This window comes from Rhinopithecus bieti, unplaced genomic scaffold, assembly GCF_001698545.2.
Source record: "Rhinopithecus bieti isolate Rb0 unplaced genomic scaffold, ASM169854v2 scaffold_13207, whole genome shotgun sequence".
Classification (NCBI taxonomy): Eukaryota; Metazoa; Chordata; class Mammalia; order Primates; family Cercopithecidae; genus Rhinopithecus; species Rhinopithecus bieti.
This window is the reverse complement of record NW_016807866.1, coordinates 5,424,161-5,441,006: the sequence shown is the minus strand read 5'-3', so window position 1 is coordinate 5,441,006 and position 16,846 is coordinate 5,424,161.

The window sequence follows — 16,846 nt, the reverse complement described above, 5'->3', positions numbered from 1 at the left end:
TTGGCTGATAGAAAAAGGCACGTTAGCTCCTTGCAGCCCTAGCCTTATCAGTATTGGGTGTAGCCTTCTGCAGCTGAAACCATCCTGTAAATCTCTAGGAACCTTTGTCTCTGGCAGTCAGCTCCTCCTCTACTGATCTGCCCGTTGCCTCCTCACAACATGTTTTCATTCTTCTTCGCGTATCTGCTTTCTTTACCTACAGCTGCCTTGGTAAATTCTTTTACCCCTGCATGCCACTGACCCAAATGGTTGTCACCCACCTGTGACAAGTGAGACTCTGTAAAAAAAAAAAAAAGGGGAGTGGGACTCACAGCCACTGTGTCCTCCTGGTGCCAGGCATGATATCCCTCTATCTCATCTAATTGTCACAGTAGCTCTATGAGGTAGGTATTCCATCTTTTGTTAGAGTTGAAGACGCTGAGGCATAGACGGGTCAAATGACTTCTCCCACATCACGTGGCAGGGATTAGAACCTAGCAGTGTCTGGTGTCTGAGTTCCTGCTTCTGATGTGTGAGTGATACCTGTTTCTGCCTCCTAAGTTAGGCAGTCTATGGTATGGGAGGGGACCCGCCACCTTCAAGCAATTTGTGTTGTCTGTTTTTTGCTTTGTGAAAGGCCGCGTGACTGCCTCACCTTGCAGGCTGTTCTGGAGGAACCAGGCAGCGCCACTCCCTGGCCTAGCCGCAGGGCAGAGTGAGCCAGTCTGTCTCGCTGCAGCCTCGCCTCGAATGGTCCCATTTCAGTTTTACAGCCCCCTCCTCATCACACTGACAACCCGGATCTCATACAGGGCATAGCTGTTATTAGAGGGCTGAGAAGGGGTGAGTGAGCACAAAGCAGGCCTCCCATTTCTGTGGAATTCGTGCTGGGGGAGAGGCTCTCCTGTTGCAGTTGGAAACGTTGTCTCGGTGCCACAGAAACTGCTCAGAACCCTGAAATCTCTTCCTAATGCCCAGATTCAGAAACTAGGGCCAAGACTGGAGAAACAAAGAGCCCACTCGGCAATGACTGGGACAGTCAACAATTCCAGTTTTTGCTGTGATAATCACAAAGGGAGACTAAACTGCTGACAGATAAAAGGGAGTTCAGGATGTCACAGAGGAAGCAGGTTGGGTCTAGGGGAGTGTGTTTGGGACGGGCAGTGTAGCGTAGACTTCTGCTTCTCAATCCCGTGTCTGAGACCTGTGTCACTGGACGTCTTTGCCTCCCAAGCCTCTGATAGTAAAGTCTAGCAGTGGTTGGTGGCTTTGCTGTTCCCTGGAATCACATGTGGAGCGTTAACAAATTCTACCGCCGGGTTCCCACTGCAGGGGTCTGAGCTAGTTGGAAATTTAAAGCTCCTACGTGACTGATGTTCACCAAAGTTCCCTTTATGAACCTCTGGGTTATGGGGGCAAGCGGCTTTGCCTTTTCCCAGCGGGAACTTTTTGGTTTTGGAGGTGTGGGAGGCAAGCTGGAGAGTGTCAATTCTTTTTTTTTTTTTTTAATTTTTTTTTGGAGACAGAAAAAAAACTCCCAGGCTGGAGTGCAATGGTGTGATCTCAGCTCACTGCAACCTCCGCCTCCCAGGTTCAAGCACTTCTCCTGCCTCAGCCTCCCGAGTAGCTGGGATTACAGGCACATGCCGCCACACCCAGCTAATTTTTTGTATTTAGTAGAGATGAGTTTTCACCATGTTGCCCAGGCTGGTCTCGAACTCTTGAGCTCAGGCAATCCACCCGCCTCGGCTTCCCAAAGTGCTAAGATTACAGGCGGGAGCCACCAGGCCTAACCAAGAGTGTCAATTCTTATACTACACAAGTTCATGCTGCCTAAATGATCTTTTAAACAGTACCACTTCATGTTGAGCACAGACGAATCCAGAGATCAACTCTTTATCATTTGGCTCAGTAAATACAGCTGGAGTGCCCGCCCAGTCCACAACAAGTGATTAGCAAACGTTAATTCCACGTGTCTCCCTTAAAAGGCGCCACACCTCTCCGTGTCCAGAGTGCGTGGGCTGATGCTCGGTAAGTACCAGGTGGATCTTGTGGAATCCTTGTGGGACTTTGCAACGTGCTTGAGCCACTTCCACCTTTGGTACACTAGATGGCGCGAGAGGACCGCCGAGCTGACCTGGGTACGGAGGCTCAGTCAAGTCAGGCAGCAGAGCGTGGTTTTCCCAGATAGTAGTAGCATCTAAACAAGGCAAAAGCAGCTCTCTGCGTTTCTTCTGGGAGATAATGCCAACGTTCACATTCTCCTTTGGGCAGTTAACACCACTTCAAGGTGATAGCTGCTCTGGAAGGGACCTGGCCAGGTGGGGCAGGGGCTGGAGCGGGCAGCGGTGGCTTAGAGGTCATGGCGAGAGGAGGAGGGGTGAGAACCATGCAGGAACCATCCTGGCTCTGCCTACAGAGGCCCCGCAAATAAAGGCATATATTTAGCCCTTACTTTTGAGAAGGAAACGACTTTTCACACCGGGTAGCAGGTTTCAGTTTCTATCCTAATTGATAGCAGGTAGACTCAGGCTGTTTCAGACAGGCCAAGAAAAGGAGGGCCTTTTGTTTTTTTTTTTTTTTTTTGAGACGGGAGTTTCACTCTTGTTGCTCAGGCTGGAGTGCAATGAATGGTGTGATCTCTGCTCACTGCAACCTCCACCCCCCAGGTTCAAGTGGTTCTCCTGCCTCAGCCTCCCAAGTAGCTGGAATTACAGGCATGCACCACCAGCCTGGCTGATATTTTGCATTTTCAGTAGAGATGGGGCTGGTCTTGAACTCCAGACCTCAGGTGATCTACCTGCCTCGGGCTCCCAAATTGCTGGGAAGTGCTGGGATTACAGGCGTGAGCCACCGAGCCCGGCCAGAAGGATGGCTTTTAAGGAGTTGAAACTGACCACCCAAACAAAGACAGAGGGACGCATCCAGTGACTCCTAGCTTCTCATCTGCCAGGTGTTTCTAGAATAAGAACGTGAAGCATTTTGTGGTGAGGTGGAAAGAATCTATTTCTGCTGACCGAGGGGAGGCCTGGCCCGTCTGTTGTTAGAGGTAGGTACATGATTGATCAGAGGTTGGGGCCTCAAGGTAGAGTGAAAAAAAAAACAGGGTGCCCTTGAGCTTCTCTGTCCACAGGTGACTGAGACACTGTAGATCCCCAAATGGCTGGTGATGTGGACTGACTCAGTACAACATCAGTACGGTATCACATGATGACTTGACGCTGATGGCCTTACTTGAAATGATTTCTTTGGTCAGCTGGACTTTATCAGAGGCTCTGTCATATGCTCTTATGTGTAGACATAATTCAACTTGTGAACTGGGAAGCCGCTATAATGCTTTTCTTCCCTCCTGATACCCTTTTCCTCCCTGGCCCCGTGCGATTGATACACATTCTGGCTTCGTCTTGAGTGGAAGTTTGTTTTCTCTTTGGCATGTTGATCTAGAGAGTGCTACCAAGACCTCGATGAGGCCAATATTCAATATCACAATATTGAAGGGTTTTGTTTGTTTGTTTGCTTTTTAATTGGAGTAGAGAAAGGTATACATTACTGTTTATCTGATTGGAGTTGCCTCACTGGTGATGGTGGTTATGTATATGAAATTCAGATATTATTTAAGAGTATTCAGGTTGGGGCCAGGCACGGTGGCTCATGGCTGTAATTCCAGCACTTTGGGAGGCTGAGGCGGGCATATCACTTGAGGCTGGGAGTTCCAGACCAGCCTGGCCAACACAGCAAAACCCCATCTCTACTAAAAAATAAAAAAATTAGCCAGGTGTGGTGGCGCATGCCTGTAATCCTAGTTACTCAGGAGGCCGAGTCATGAAAATTGAATCTGGGAGGCCCAGGTTATAGTGAGCCTAGATCATGCCACTGTACTCCAGTCTGGGCGACAGAGCAAGAATTTGTCTCAAAAAAAAAAAAAAAAAAAAAAAATTTGTCTCAAAAAAAAAAAAAAAAAATTAGCCAGGTGTGGTGGCTCATGCCTGTAGTTCCAGCACTTTGGGAGGCTGAGGCAGGCGGATCACCTGAGGTCAGGAGTTTGAGGCCAGCCTGACCAACATGGGTAAACCCCGTCTCTACTAAAAATGCAAAATTAGCAGGGCATGGTGGCTCACACCTGTAATCCCAGCTACTCGGGAGCCTGAGGCAGGAGGATCGCTTGAACCTGGGAGGTGGAGGTTGTGGTGAGCCGAGATCACGCCTTTGCACTCCAGCCTGGGCAACAAGAGCACACAACTCCATCTCAAAAAAAAAAAAGTATTCAGGTTGGAATAACAAGTTTTTTGTTTTGAGACAGTTTCGTGCTCTGTTGCCAGGCTGGAATGCAGCAGTAGCACAATCTCAGCTCACTACAACCTCTGCCTCCTGGGTTCAAGTGATTCTCCTGCCTCAGCCTCCTAAGTAGCTGGGGTTGAAGGCGTGCACTACGCCGCTACTCCCAGCTAAAGTTTTGTATTTTTTTTAGTAGAGACGGGTTTTGCCATGTTAGCCAGGCTAGTCTTGAACTTCTGACCTTAGGTGATCCAACCGCCTTGGCCTCCCAAAGTGCTGGGATGATAGGCGTGAGCCACCCACACCTGGCCACAAGTGATTTTGATTGNAGCACAATCTCAGCTCACTACAACCTCTGCCTCCTGGGTTCAAGTGATTCTCCTGCCTCAGCCTCCTAAGTAGCTGGGGTTGAAGGCGTGCACTACGCCGCTACTCCCAGCTAAAGTTTTGTATTTTTTTTAGTAGAGACGGGTTTTGCCATGTTAGCCAGGCTAGTCTTGAACTTCTGACCTTAGGTGATCCAACCGCCTTGGCCTCCCAAAGTGCTGGGATGATAGGCGTGAGCCACCCACACCTGGCCACAAGTGATTTTTGATTGTTGTGGTTCAATGTTAAGAGTAGGTAGCCACCATGTAGTCTAGTCAGGGAGTCTTGACTCACAACCATAGCTTGTGGTTCAATGTTAAGAGTAGGTAGCCACCATGTAGTCTAGTCAGGGAGTCTTGACTCACAACCATAGCAGCAATCATGCAAGAGAAGAAATACTGTCTCTGAATTAGAAGGCAGTGTCTCTGATACCAGCAGGAGGAAAGTACTGGCAGGGGGCAACTGCTAGGATTTATCTTCTTTCTTTTATAGGTCACCAGGGCAGACGTCTATAAAGGAGGCCACTACCACCAAAAAATCTCCCCCAGGAAGCTAAATAAGTGCTTTCAGCTTCATTGACTGGGGCTGTTTGCCTTAGAACCCTGCTCCTCACAGGCTGATCTGAGAGCACAGCATCAGCAGCACCTGGGAGCTTATTAGAAATTCAGGATCTCGGCCGGGTGCAGTGGCTCACACCTGTAATCCCAGCACTCTGGGAGGCCGAGGATCACCTGAGGTCGGGAGTTCACGAGCAGCCTGGCCAACATGGTGAAACCCCGTCTCCACTAAAAAACACCAAAATTAGCCAGATGTGGTGGTGGCGCCTATAATCCCAGCTACTCCGGGAGGCTGAGCCGGATCACTTGAGGTCAGGAGAATCACTCAAACCTGGGAGGCGGAGGGTGCAGTGAACCGAGATCATGCCACTGCACTCTAGCCTGTGCGACAGAGCAAGACTCCGTCTCAAACAAACGTGTACACACACTCATCAAAAAAAAAAAAAAAAAAAAAAATTCAGGATCTCAGGCCCTGCCTAGACCCACTGCATCAGAATCTGCATAGGAACAAGATTCCTATGTATGTGAAAGTTAGAAAAGCAGTATCTGAGAAGTGTGACTGACTCCAGGGATCAAGCCAGTTGGACGGTTTGTGACCCGTCCTCTGGGCTGTCCGTCGGCAATCCCTTCAGCCCTGTTGTGATTCACCCTTCCTTGACACAAGGTGCCAGTGGAGGTGGCTCATTTACAGAAAGTGAGGCGGGGCTGGGGTTCTGCTCAGAGGACCTACGAAACCCGATTATCAGCACAATGATCATGCTTTTCCCCTTTTACGTTGGGGCATGGCAGTTCCCAAAGACCTTGAAGTGGGAGGAAGCTGGGCAGAAAGCCACCAGCCCCTTACTCACACCACATGCTGGGGAGCCTGTGCGCCCTGAGGCTGCCGACCTCCAGCTTGAAATCACAATTGTGAGTTTCTCATTCACTCGGAAAAACAGATTCCAGTGCAGCAGTGTGGTTACAAAATCTCTGAGCCCCACCGCTGCATTAGGACTGGTGTACCCTGATTGGAGGGATGTTCAGACTGGGCCGTGGCATTGACTTAGCATTTCCAGGTGCCAGCACGGTACCACAGGCTGCCAGCCCCGAATCGGTTTCACCCTCAATGGCTACACTAGTCTCCTCCCAACAGATGGGGAAAGTCCAGCTCAGTCCGTCAGTGCAGCTTATTTTTATTAGCTAACCAAGTCCCTTCCTTGTCCGAGGTTCCTGGCTGGTATAGACAGACCAGCTTTGGGTCCTGGTCTGCAGGATACCATGCGGGCACTTGGTCCCCATGCAGCCTTGAGACACAGGGTGTCGCTCTTTTGCCCAGGCTGGAGTGCAATTGCCAATCATGGCTCACTGCAGCCTCCAATTCCTGAGCTCAAGCAACCATCCTGACTCAGTCTCCTGAGCAGCTGGAACTCCAGGCATATGCACCACCACACCTGGTTAATTCTAAAAATACTTTGTAGAGACAGGAGTCTCACCATGTTGCCCAGTCTGGTCTCAAACTCTAGGCCTTAAGCGATCCTCCCACATTGGTCTCCCAAAATGCTGGGATTACAGGCATGAGCCACCATGCACAGTCACCACCCAGGCTCTTTCCAGTCATTTCCCCTGGCTGCTCTCTGATTCCCCACAGCACTGAGGTCAAGGTTGAGTTTTGCCAGAGTCTTCAAGAACGGGGAGCAGAGAAGGATGTTAGGAAAGGCAGTCGTGGAGGGGGAGCGGACTTCACCTTTCCTTTGTCTTGGCTATCATAGATTCTGGGACAGGAACCTCAGAAAAGGAGGAAACTTGGCTAGGCGCCGTGGCCCATACCTGTAATCCCAGCACTTTGGGAGGCCAAGGCGGGCAGATCATTTGAAGTCAGGAGTTCGAGACCAGCCTGGCCAACATGGTGAAACCCCATCTCTGCTAAAAATGCAAAAATTAGTCGAGTGTGATGGTGGACGCCTGTAATCCCAGCTACTTGGGAGGCTGAAGCACTAGAATCGCTTGAACCTGGGAGGTGGAGGTTGCAGGAGCCGAAATTGCACCACTGCACTCAGCCTGGACAAAAGAGGGAGACTCTGTCTCAAAAAAAAAATAAATAAATAAAAAGGAGGAAACTTCAGGAGATATAGGTGTGGGGGGGACCAGATGACTGTACTTTGAAAGCTGACTGTGCCCTCTCTTTCCTGTGGCTTTGGTTGCCTTCAGCTGGTGCTAACATGCTCAGAGCTCACGTATGGAGGCAGGCGGGGCTGCTGGCCGCCCGGGCATGCTGGCCTGGCTGATTTCGTGGGACTGTTCTCAGCCGTTAGTGTGTATTGTGCAGAATGACGGGGAACAGGGCCTGGTGTCCCTTTCCCCTTCTTTTGTTTATATACTTTTTTTCCTCCTTGTGAGGGAGAAAAAAGAGCTGACTCCCTTTCAAGGGACATGAAAACTGAGTTTTGTCTTCCCTTCCTATTACTGTCAAACAAAAGTCACCTTCAAACTCCAGTTCACATGGAGTCCGTCACTGGCAGAAAGCAGGGCCTTCCCTCCTGAATGTATAACTTACAGTAAGTTCTCAACAGACCAAAAAAAATTCCTTTTATCATGTTCTGGTTTTTTTCCTTCCACTGTTTTATTTCACTTACAACATCACTCAGGCCCAAATGGTATTTGTCAGGAGTAATTGGCAAATGCTGGAGGCTGTGTTCAAGGCTGCTTGAATGGAAAATCTCAAAGCAGTTGTCCATGTTGAAAGAAAATATTACATTTGATCTTTTTTAAAAATGATTTTTGCAGACATGATGTGTGTCTGCATTCTTTAGCCTTACAACCTCTTTCTATTTGGGGGAAAAAAAACCTCCCTGCAGGAAGTAGCACTTCACAATTAATTTACAGTATGCCTGAGAAGTAACGACAACACATGAAAAGTCATTTTAAAAACACGACTATGATTTATTTTATTAGCTAGCTCATAAACCTGCACTGGTTTGCAGGTTGTTATGTACTGAGTTATGACTTCAAGCTTTGCATTTCATGTGTATTTCTCTGAGGATGTTTATTCTTCTGGATGAAAATATGCTTAAGGATGGTGGCAGCCGTCCACGGGGGGTGGTATAATACTTTCACATGCTGTCTCATTTCTAAGCTACATGCTTTTCCAGAGCAGGACATCATATAGCCAGCAAATGAGAATCATCTAATTAAACTGAGGCCCAGAGAGCAGGGATAACGTGACTGAGGCCATGCAGTGAATGGTGACTGGGTACCCTAAACCCATTATCATCATACTCTACCAGCTGGTTCCTCTGTGCATTTTCCCTTCCAGGAACAGAGCATAGCATCAATGACACAGTTTTGAGGTTTTTAAACCCATACTACCCCCTATTAATATGCCTTCCTCCATGTTCCAGGGGCACATGTGCACATCCTCAAAGGAAATGATGCAGTCCAGGGACTGAGGTCCTTCCTCATGGAAAGGACCACCTTGTATCTGCTATGCTGGGAGAATTCTGGAACAATCACATACCAAGAGCCACTTTGATGTTATAGAAAACTCTATACCAGGAGTTGGCAAGCTATGGCCAGTTTCTATTTTTGTAAATAATTTTTTTTTTCTAAGACAGGCATGGTTGCTCACACCTATAATCCCAGCACTTTGGGAGGCTGAGCTGAGTAGATCACTTGAGGTCAGAAGTTTGAGACCAGCCTGGCTAAAATGGCGAAACCCCATTTCTACTAAAAATACAAAAATTAGCCAGGTGTGGTGATGAATACCTGTAATCTCAGCTACTCAGGAGGCTGAGGCAGGAAGAATCGCTTGAACCTGGGAGGCGGAGGTTGCAGTAAGCCGAGATCATGCCACTGCAGTCCAGCGTGGGTGACAGAGTGAGACTCTGTCTCTAACAACAACAACAAAAGGAAGGTGGTTTAAGATTCTTGTCTATTTCTCTCTTCCCAAAGGATCTGTTGGATGTCTTCACTGTTGAGTTCACAGCACAAGTAGTTCCTCTATGTTTCTGAAACACTGATTAACTTTAATCAGTTCCTAAAATGTTGATAAATACTGACTAATGGATGTTTCCAACATTTTTAATGCACTTGAAAAGCCACTAATCAGAAACACAGCAATCAAGTCATTTATCAAATATGCGAAGTCCCTGTTCACAAGACTGTGAATTCTCGTGATTGATTCCATGACTATAAAATAGCATCATGGTTTTTTAGATACTCAACGTGCAATAGCATACGCCCCATATTTTGACAATGGGGGAAAAGAAGCCTAGTATCTTGTGTCTTCTTTAAATTGATGTTGAGTATTCAGAGCTTTGAGACTTTCGGGATGCCTGAGTCATATCCAACATTTTACTCAGGAATTTTAAAGAAATAGTGGATTGGAACAAAACATGCTAGATTGAGAGCCGTAGACGGAACTTCCACCTGGACCTGTCAGGGACTCATTTCTCCTGTGTTTCTTTCTGGGTAACTTGATCCAGCTGACACATCTAGGAAGTAAGATTGATTTGCTCAGCCTTCAGAAGAGCACTGAGAAAAGAATCTATTTCTCAATGGTTTTTGCAGTAAAAGCTCATCAGTTGGGACTCTGGAATAGTTTGGATATAGCAGATCCCTGAGGAGTTCTGTTTTCACAATTTGGACACAGGGTGGATTATCCTGGAGCAGTATGCTATTGAAGGGAGCACGGCCCCCACAGGAGTTTCAGTCTCTTTGGAGGAGTTTTTGTTTGTTTTTTGAGACGGAGTCTCACTGTGTCACCCAGGCTGTAGTGCATTGGTGCGATCTTGGATCTCTGCAACCTCTGCCTCCTGGGTTCAAGCGATTCTGCTGCCTCAGCCTCCCGAGTAGCTGGGATGACAGGCGCCCACCACCACGACCAACTAATTTTTGTATTTTTAGTAGAAATGGGGTTTTGCCATGTTTCCCAGGCTGGTCTCAAACTCCTGACCTCAAGTAATCCACCTGCCTCGGCCTCCCAAAGTCCTGGGATTACAGGTGTGAGCCACCACACCCGGCCTGCTGAGAGTATTAAGACGTTCACTGTGTCACTCCAACAAGCCTTACACTAAGCGCCCATGCGTGCCTTCTCCTCTCTAGGTGTAAGGCTCCCTTCTGTTTTCTGAGCTTGTGCCCTCGGTCTCAAAAGAGGGATTGGAGGGGAGCCCTGTTACACACAGCAGCATCAACTTAAAATTGTACCTTAGCAGCTCTGTGTTTCAAGGCCTTCCAGTCCTTGTGAAGCTGACTTCTCATCCATTGCACCAGCCTATAAGCCTGTGCTCCTCATGATCTAACCCCTTCTCCTTCTTTTCTCTCGTATCCTGACATCCCTTTCAGAACATTCTCGTGAACTTCGAATTCTCATTGTTTTTTTTGTTTTTTTTTTTTGAGACTGAGTCTTGCTCTGTCGCCCAGGCTGGAGTGCAGTGGCCGGACCTCAGCTCTGCAAGCTCCGCCTCCCGGGTTCACGCCATTCTCCTGCCTCAGCCTCCCGGGCAGCTGGGACTACAGGCGCCCACCACATCGCCGGCTAGTTTTTCATATTTTTCAGTAGAGACAGGGTTTCACCGTGTTAGCCAGGATGGTCTTGATCTCCTGACCTCGTGATCCGCCCGTCTCAGCCCCCCAAAGTGCTGGGATTACAGGCTTGAGCCACCACGCCCAGCCTCATTGTGTTTTAAAAAATCAAGATATAGGCCAGGCGCGGTGGCTCACACCTGTAATCCCAGCACTTTGGGAGGCCGAGTCAGGCGGATCATGAGGTCAAGAGATTGAGACCATCCTGGCCAACATGGTGAAACCCTGTCTCTACTAAAAATACAAAAAATTAGTTGGGCATGGTGGTACGCGCCTGTAGTTCCAGCTACTTGGGAGGCTGAGGCAGGAGAATTGCTTGAACCCGGGAGGAGGAGGTTGCAGTGAGCCGAAATCATGCCACCGCACTCCAGCCTGGTGACAGAGTGAGACTCCATCTCAAAGAAAAAAATAAAAAAGTCAAGATATAATCCACATATAAAATTCACTCTTTAAAAGTGCAAAATTCACTAGTTTTTAGTATAATTACAACATCGTACAACTATGACTACTCTCTCATCCCAGAACATTCTCATCACCCCCAGAAGAAATACCCATCAGCAGTCACTACCTACCACAGCCTCCCTTCAGCCCTAGGCACCCACCAATCTAGTTTCTGTCTCTATGAATTTATTTATTCTAGGTATTTCACATAATAAAGGAAGCTGGGTATTTCATATAATAAAGGGATCTGGGTCATATAACAAAGGAATGTAAAGGAATCATACAATGTGTGGCCTTTTGCGACTGGCTTCTTTCACTCAGCATAATGTTTTCAAAGTTCATCCATGTTGCAGCATGTCTCTGTACTTCAGTAATTTTTATGTGGAATAATATTCCATTGTACGATATACCATGTTTTATTTGTTCATTCATCAGGTGATGGACATTTAGGTTGTTTCCACTTTTTGGCTCTTACGAATAATGCTGCTATGAACATTTCTTTACAAGTTCTAGTATGAACATGTGTTTTTAATTCTCTTGGATATATAACTAGGAGTGGAATTTTGAGGAACTGCCAAACTGTTTTTAAAAGTGGCTGCACAGGCCAGGCATGGTGGCTCACACCTGTAATCCTAGCACTCTGGGAGGCCGAGGTGGGCAGATCACTTGAGGTCAGGAGTTCGAGGCCAGCCTGGGCAACATGATGAAACCCCATCTCTACTAAAAATACAAAAAATTAGCCAGGCGTAGTGTCATGCACCTGTAGTCGGAGCTCCTTGGGAGGCTGAGGCAGGAGAATCATTCGAACCCAGGAGGCGGAGGTTGCAGTGAGCTGAGATCATGCCATTGCACTTCAGCCTGGGTGACAGAGCAAGACTGTCTCAAAAAAAAAAAAAAAAAAAAAGTGGCTGCATCATCTTACATTCCCACCAGTAATGTATGAGGGTCCCAGTTTCTCCACATCCTCACCAACACTTGTTTTTTTGTCTTTTGGATTGAAGCCATCCTAGTGGGTGTGAGGAAGTATCTAGTGGTTTTGATTTGCATTTAACAATTGAATTATTTATCCTTTTATTGTTGAGTTATAAGATTTCTTTATATATTGTGGATGCTAGACCCTTAATAGATATATATGATTTGAATTATCTTCTCCCATTCTGTAGGTTGCCTTTGCATTTTCCTGACAGTGTCCTTTGAAGAACAAAATTTTTGATTTTGATGAAGTCCGATTTGTCTATTTGTTTCATGTGGTGGTTCGTGCTTTTGGTGTCATGTCAAAGAAACCGTTGCCTAATTGAAGGTCTTGAAGGCTTATTTTTTTCTTCTAAGAGTTTTAGAGTTTTAGCTCTTGCATTCAGGACTTTGACTCATTTCAATTACTTTTTGTATATGTTAAGAGATAAGGGTCCAACTGTATGACATTGGTCTGGGCAATTATTTTTTTGAATTTGACTCCAAAATCACAGGCACAGCAAAAATAGACAAATGGGATTACTTCAAACTAAAAAGCTTCTGCACCACAAAGGAAACAACAGAGTGAAGAAACAACCTATAGATTGGGAGAACATATTTACGAACCATACATGTGATAAGGGGTTAATATCCAAATAATACAGTTAACTGTATCCAAAGAATACAGTTAAAAATGGTCAAAGGACTTGAATAAACATTTCTTAAAAGAAGACCTACAGGCTGGGTACGGTGGCTCACGCCTGTAATCCCAACACTTTGGGAGGCCGAGGCAGGTGGATCGCTTGACCTCAGGAGTTCCAGACCAGACTGGCCAACATGGTGAAACCCTGTCTCTACCAAAAACACAAAATTAGCCGAGTGTGGTGACACACGCCTGTAGTCCCAGCTATTCAAGTGGCAGGGCACAAGGATCACTTGATCCCAGGAGGTGAAGGTTGCAGTGAGCTGAGATCATGCCACTGTACTCTAGCCTGGGCGACAGAGAGAGACTGTCTCAAAAAAAAACAAAACAAAACCCAGAAGACATACAAATGGCCAACAGCTATATGAAAAAGTGTTCAACATTACTAATCATTAGGGAAATGCAAATTAAAACCACAATGAAATATCACCTCACACCTATCAGAGTGGCTATTATCAAAAAGATGCAAGCTAAGTGTTGGCAAGGATGTGGAGAAAAGAGACCCCTTGTACACTGTGGATGGGAATATAACTTAGTACGGCCATTATGGAAAATTGTATGAAGATTCCTCAAGAAACTAAACATAGAATTACCATATGATCCAGTAATGTCTGGGAATATATCCGAAGAATTTGAAATCAGTATGTCAAAGACATACCTCACTCCCGTGTTCCTTGCAGCATTATTCACAATCAACCTAAATGTTCATCAGTGGATAAAGAAAATGTGAAAAATGAATGGATAAAGAAAATGTGGTATATGTACATAATGGAATACTATTTAGCCTTAAAAGGAAGGAAATTCTCTTATCTGCAACAACATGGATGAACCTGGAGGACATTATGCTAAATGTAATAAGTCAAGTACCAAAAGACAAATACTATATGATCTCACTTGTATATGGAATCTGAAACAATCAAACTCATAGAAGCAGAGAGTAGAAAGATGGTTGCTAGAGGCTGGGGTTGTGAGAACAGGGAGGTTATGGTCAAAGGATATAAAGTTTCAGTTAGAAGGAATAAGTTTCGGAGACCAATTGCACAACAGGGCACCTATAATTAACAATAGTGTATTGTATATTTCAAAATTGCTGAGAGTAAGTTTCAAATGTTCTCACCACAAAAAAAGATAAGTATTTGAGGTGATGAGTATGTTAGTAGCTTGATTTAATCATTCCACATTGTATAAATATATCATAAATCTTTATATGTCATAAATATATACAATTATGATTTGTAAATTTACAATGAAAAATATGATATTAGCTATGAGTTTTTCTATATGCCCTTTGTCAGGTGGAGAAAGTTCCCTTCTATTTCTACTTTATTCATTGTTTTTATCATGGAAGAGTTTTGGGTTTTGTTAAGTGCTTTCTTCAGGTCAGATCATGTGGTTTTTGCACTTTATTCCATTAAGGTGTATTACATTGATTGATTTTCGTATCAACCAACTTTGTATTCCTGAGATAGATCCCATTTGGTCACAGTACATAAACCTGTTTTTATGTTGCTGTTTTCAGTTTGCTAGTATTATGTTGAGGATTTTTGCATCTATATTCATAAGGGATATTGGCCTATAGTTTTCTTTTCTTGTAATATCTTTGTGATGGTTTAGGTATCATGGTAATACTAGTAGCCTCACAGAGTGAGTTGGGAAGTGTTTCGTCTTCTTTTTGTGGAATAATTTGTGAAGCATTGGTGTTTTTCACTACTTTGCAGTGCAATTTAGCTCTTCTCAGCCTCTATTCTAAAAGGTAAAAAGAGGCAGGTGAGAAGGACCACTCTGTGCCTCTAGATTTCATCACTGTGTGATACCTGGATCTTTGGCAGCCTCTCTGGAAATATAATGGGAGATATTCCCAAGTCAGCATCCTAAGGGTGGCAGAGGAGAAAGGAGGAAAGAACCCATGTAATTTATGAGCAATTGAATAATCAACCTGGAGCCTCTCTGTCTCCATACCTCATATGGACACGTTTTTATTGTTGTTTAAGCCCCGTTTGGTTAGGGTTTTAGTCATTTGCAGCTGAAAACATATCTGATAGTTAATATCACATCCATTGCAACAGGAGCATTCTCTGTTTATTGTCTTCCATTTTCTGTGTCATCAGGCTGAGAACACTAATTGTGCCTACAGAAAAGTCTCCCAAGGGGGATGTGATAGTCACTGGTTTCTGGGTAAAGTAAACCAACGACAACCTCAAGGTTACATGGAATTCAAGTCTGCTGGAGCCCTCTGGGCTGAACTGAACGTTTAAGCATCCTTGAGGGTTAACATTCTTGCCCCTCGTGTGAAGGTAGTTAAAGAACAGGACAGTTTGGGTTTGGGGAGATGCACAGTGGACCCGAATTGTAACTCACACACTAACCTTGTGTATGTGCCAGGGTTCTCCAGAGGAATGCAACCAATAACATTCTGTGATGGCCCCAATTCCTGCCTCTGGTGAACATACCCTATATAATCTCCTTCCTTCTTAAGTGTGGATGGGACAGTGAATACCATGTTATAAGACAAACGTGAAAGGGTTTTGTAGGTATAATCAAGGTCCCAAATCAGCTGCTTACAAGGCAATTAAAAGAAAGACTATCCTGGGTGGGCCTGGCCTAATCAGGTGAGTCCTTAACTAGATCTTTAGATCCTTCCTGAAGAGATAGATCTGAAGTGGAGAGGGCCTATTGAGGGGACCATGTGTCAAGGGCTTGAAAGCAGCCTCTAGTCACTGAGAATGCTTCCTAGATGATGGCTAGCAAAGAAAATGGAGACCTCAGTCATAGAGCTACAGAAAAATGAATTCTGTCATCGACCTGATGGAACTTGAAGATGGCACTTTTCCTGGTTGAACCTCCACGTGAGGATGAATCTGGCTAGCAAGTTGATTTCAGCCTTGTGAGACCCTGAGCAGAGAACCCACTTAACATGTGCTGGGCTCCTGGCCTCAGAAACCGTGAGATTATAAATTTGTATTGCTCTAAGATAACTAGGTCTATGGTCATTTGTTATGCAGTGACACAAAATTAATACAGGTACCATTTCAAATATTGCACCTTTATATTGGGGAAAAAAGGTAAATATCAACAAAAGCAAATTGCAAAAGTAATGTTTGATAATGCAGAAAATGACAGAGATCAAATGCTTTTGTGTTTCTTTATTCAACTTTGTCACTTCTAATGAAACTCCATGGACAAGGGACTGGATTGGGGAGAATTTAGGGGATGTACTTATATCTTCCTCCAGATGGTTGACCACACATGCTCAGCCCTTGGGAGGCTAGTGCACCTGTGTGACCCTTGTCCTGGCCCTGGGACAATCTTGGCCAGTGGAAGTCACAATCAGCCCTGGCCTGTACACATTCTGGGGTTCCTTCTGTCAACAAGAGATCTACTCTAGGTGAGACCATGCAAGTTAAAAAGAGTTACAGCTTTGAGAGAGAGTACCTACAATACATGGGACAGATATCTGGTTGAATTATTGTTCTCTATGGTGTGAGACATCGTTATTTCTTAAAATCTTGTAACCCAGTAGAAATGATTTGGGCGGATCAGCTTGCTAGGTAGCTCCACTTGTGCTATGACCAGTTTTGGCATGAGAGTAGTTAGGGATAGCAGGAAGATCATCTCCCATCTATAAGTGACTAAATTATTTATAAATTGATTTTAAAAAATGATCAAAACTGCTGACTTTTTATTAACCTTAGAGAAGATGTTTTGGGGATTACTTTTTAATGTCATAGATCTGTACAGGACAATTTTCTTTTCTTTCTTTGGCTTTGATGGGATCAAAGGTAATGGTGAGAATTTCTAGCTTGCAAGACAATGGAAAATGAGAAGAGAATTGCAGACCTTTTTTGTTGTTGCATTGACAATGAAAAATGAGAATCAGATGGAGGGCTTTTTTTTTTTTTTTCAAATTTAAAAAATGTCCAGTCATTTGTACAAATGCTTTAAAAGCCTTGAGATTTTAGGAATGTTGTATTTGCAATTATTCTCCTTTAATAATTAATTACTAATATGTTTTAAT